The sequence below is a fragment of the Bactrocera latifrons genome, unplaced genomic scaffold, assembly GCF_001853355.1.
Source record: "Bactrocera latifrons isolate USDA-ARS-PBARC rearing strain unplaced genomic scaffold, ASM185335v1 scaffold_638, whole genome shotgun sequence".
In the NCBI taxonomy this organism is placed as follows: domain Eukaryota; kingdom Metazoa; phylum Arthropoda; class Insecta; order Diptera; family Tephritidae; genus Bactrocera; species Bactrocera latifrons.
This window is the reverse complement of record NW_017537310.1, coordinates 30,835-35,394: the sequence shown is the minus strand read 5'-3', so window position 1 is coordinate 35,394 and position 4,560 is coordinate 30,835.

Genomic DNA, 4,560 nt, shown 5'->3' with positions numbered 1-4,560 from the left:
GCCAGCGTGAGAATGTGGATTCGCTGACTCAGGCCACGCGCGGACTTTATTGTTGACAAAGGGCAGCTTATGTTAACTCCTCCCCTTCTAGATGAAGGCCGTCCACGGACTTCTTAAGATTGTTTATGACGTTCTGAAGATTCTGGGATTTGCGTCTTCTTTTTCGCTCTCGGTATAGTTTAATTAGACCGTAACAGGAAATTAATATGACAATACTAGTGAGATCTGATATCGTTAGTCCTATCATAGTCCTCCCTTCGATTTTCCCGATAAAACGCAGGTTTTCCATACTTATCTTGTGAAGGTATGGAAGACTCAAAATCTCATGATGACTGGTGATATTGAGGAGCGCCGTCGTTGCTGATCCTGGTAATTTTTTAAACATGCCGTTTACGTTTTTGAAGTAGGATCCATTAATTTGAATCTCATTTTCTAAGGAAAGTAAATAAGTTCCCTTTATGGTCTTCTCGGTGTCTGCGGTAGTTGACTAAAGCGGTATTATCGTTAATGAGGACAGTGGGCAACATTACCAGAATGAAGCTGTTGCGCGCACGTTGGATGTTGTAATTTTTTGCAAAACGTTGATGTGAGCGTTGCGCTGCAATTTCCAATCACCAAAATTTGATCATGACAATCGGCAACATTGTTGTCATTCCCAAGGTGCATGATTGTTCCGTTGTGTTGGACAGGAAAAATAATAATTTTCTTACAGATTGGCTTGGGATATTTGATAATGAAATGTAGAAGATTACCGTCTAATAGAACCTTAATATATGATAACTCCATTAAATCACTGATTAGTTGTGTTTGTAGAGTGCATTTCAATAATGCTTTTTATATCATTTGAGTTTAACAACATGGGATTTATTATCCCTATCTTTGCAAGGGTAGTAGTTGAAATTAAAGTTTCAATTTCATTTATAATGATCCTATTTCTTGCAAGCAACATTTAATACAAGTGACCAGTGTCGATCTGTCCAGCTTTTGAGTTTTTAATGATGTGGTTAACCGTTTCCGTCAGTTCATTTATCTTTTCTTGTATCCTTGTGTTTATTTCTACCTGATGTCGCTCTGAGTCTACGAGTTCCTGTTGTCGGAACTTTAAGTTTACGAAATCGTCAAAGTCAGGCGTACCTGCGATAACCTTTAGGGCAGTACCCAAAACGTTAATGCTCCTAGCCTGCCTGTGATGGAGATCCAGTGTTGTCAGAAGCACCTTTATATGTGCAAGGTCTGCGCCGAGTAACATTCTCATATGGGATAGAGGGAATTGCGTTGTTAAGCCTTTGGTTTCCTCAACTATTCCCTTGTATACTGTAAGATTAGTTGTATGCCTTAGATAGCCAAATTCCTCCCAAATCGTCGTTTGAATAAGGAGTATCGCAATCAGCATCCTGAAAGATAGTGTGAAAGAAGCTTAAATAATTTACCCTATGCTATTTAAAGAATTCTAAAATATGCTAAGAATTTTCCCTTACTTTAGGTAGGGTGGACAACCTTTTATGAGAACCGTGGTTCCCAAGTCTGCTTCAACTTTCTCCTCAACATATAAAGGGGACAATTTATTTCCGAGTCGTCTGTTAGTCTTTACCAATACTCTTTCTCCCACGTCGAATACTCTATTCGTCTGGAGGGGTTATTCCTATCAATTTGTGCTTGTTGAGCCTTCATTTTTTTTTCATGGTTATCTCATTCCTCAGCTCAGGTGGGTAGGCGTGAAGTATTTCGATTGGTTTCATATTGGTCACCGAGTGAATCGTTCGATTGTATTCAGTTGTTGCCACTAATATGAGGTCTGTCGTCTCGTTAATTTTTCTGTCCAATTTCAAACATCTGGCTATCTCCAAAAGTGTACTATGGAGGCGTTCAACCTGCCGTTCGAGGTGCTATGAAGGGGTGGTGCGATGTCTAAACCAAAACTATTCCCCAACAATGTGGTTATCGTTTCAGAATTTAGAGAATCTTCGTTATCACAATAAATAGTTCTTATGTTTGGAAATATATTCATTAACTGAATGATTGGGACCTTTACATCCACAATTGTTCGAGAAGGTATAGGCTGCACCACCGCAAATTTTGAGAATTTGTCCAGACAGGTAAAAAAGTACCTGTTATCTGTCGAAAAGATATCAATGTGCAACATTTCCCCGGTATAGGAGGGGATTGGAGTTACACCATGTTCCTGCTTACGTGGGTGTCTGTCGTATTTGGCCTTACCACAGATCCTACAATTCGCGACAACTTCATTCGCCAAATTTGTCTTCTTTGGGAAATAGTAATCGCAGAGGATTTGTTTAATATTCTCCTGGGCTGCTCTGTGAGCTCAGCAACAACAATCTCTCTCTACTCGTTTTTGTTGAAAATATTAGACACCATGTTTTTGCAGTGCCAGAACTTTGTTGACGGAAAACTCCTTACCAATTCATGCTGGCCAATGTTGGTAGATCGCAATGTATGGCATTTACCACATTTGCTAACACATAGTATTATAAAGGCGAAAGCTTGTGAGCGTGTATGTTTGTTATTTTTTCACGACCAAACGGCTAGATTTTTATACAATTTTTACAACKCATTAGGTAACGTATCAGAGAGTTGAGACGGCTTAGGCAACCATTCTTACTAATTCTCACTCTTGCAAGTCATTACTTTCCTCTGACAGTTTTAAGGTTTTAAACAAACCACATTGAGTTTTGGTAATAGATTTTCAAGTTCAAATTACGAAGATGTGATCTTACGGCTGATTTTTTACCGAAAATTCGGTGAATTATATGATTGAGATAAAGAGATGGCAACTCTCCTATCACTTGAAATAAAGAGTGTAAATCACTTACCCGACTTTGACAGTTGCTTAATAGGTTTAGCAATTGGGACATCGGGAAAGGCCAGATTGAAACCCAATTAAAGGTAAAAATAAACTGAGCGATTTGTTGTCCCTTCAAAATCACTAATAAGATACGCAAAATAGAGAAAATGAATGAAAACACGAAATTTAAATGTATTTGAAAATGTTTTGTGATCTGATGTTTCGTAGTATTAATTAACAATTAAAAATTAATACACAATTATCAAACTATCAATTAATTGAAATATGACAACTTTAATTCACTACACTGTGGAACATTTTTGGGATTATTGTCTGGGGGGTGAGAAATTCCAAGTCAGGGTGAAGGTACTAGGTCAGTATAGTAAAACCCTCAAAGGGTTTGGCGTCCGCATGTGTCAGTTTTTTTGTATGACTTTTTAAATTTTTTCCTTATCTTGATGTTTTTTCGCTTAGTTGTAACATTTTGGCAAAAAAAAAAAAAACATTTCCGAGAATGCTCTTAACATCCTTGCGACAGAAACATCGTAGTTGTTAGAACGTTGCTTTCCCAACAAGCCTTCTATTACTTCTTTGATTGTCTGCTATGCATTCAATTCAGCGTCAATCAAAATATTGTTGAATGCGTCACTTTTAATCAGCTTTCGTATATCTGGACCATTTAGTACACCTGATTGGAAAAATTAATTTGTTAAGATGGAAAACCATGGCAAATAAGGAAAAAATTTAAAAGATCATGAAAAAAACTGACACATACGAACGGCAAACCCTTTGAGGGTTTTACTATACTGACCTAGTACCATTACCCTGACTTGAAATTTCTCACCCCCAGGTTAGCTGTTGTACTGTGTTATCTTTGTTTTCTATTGCTAATATGCGGGAATATCTAACAATTATTTTTGTTTTAATTTGCGTGTATTTTGAACAGGGATTTTTTGTATATTGCCTGTTTTGTAAATACAGCACTTTTTAATTTTGGCCGAGCACTATATCCGCCTCGAAGGACCAAATGTTTGAACTCAACAAAGATTTTGTCATTCCTTACCACTGGTGGGGGGAGATGACACGTCTTTGTTTGAGTGAGAATTTATTCATTCTGATTTTGATGTCGTATTTTCCTTGCTTAAATACAAATTTTAAAACTATCTTAAATAACTAAATATATGTGTATGTGTGTATGTTTGTATGTATTGCAGCATATTGTTTATTGCTGCTTGACATGGAGCTGTTTTCAAGTGTACGATTTTATTTTATTTTTTTTTGTTTTCCAATTCCGTCTTTGCGCGCACGCTCAAAGGAAAAACAAAATACTCTTGCTTATAGGTACTTATACATAAGTACGTATAAACGAGAGATTATACCCTACTAGGGTACCACAAATTTTTAAATACTTTCTCAAAAAAACAAAAAACACGCATTCGCACGAATATAAACGGTTCGGTAGAGAAAATATAGAATATCATAATATATATATTTACACAAATCAGCAAATAAATAAACGATTGCGAAAAATTTATTTTACATGTTCAAAGTCCAAATTGGCACATTTTCGGCAATACCCCTTGTTCTTTGGTAAGCAAAAACAAGCAGAATTGCGTACTTATGTACAAAGTGCATTGATCTCTTATACGAGCACTCATTTACAAGTACATACATATACCCTATAAGACATACAAACACAATACAAATTATTATTAAAATAAATTTTGCAATTTGAATAATTAAATAAATAAATTTTT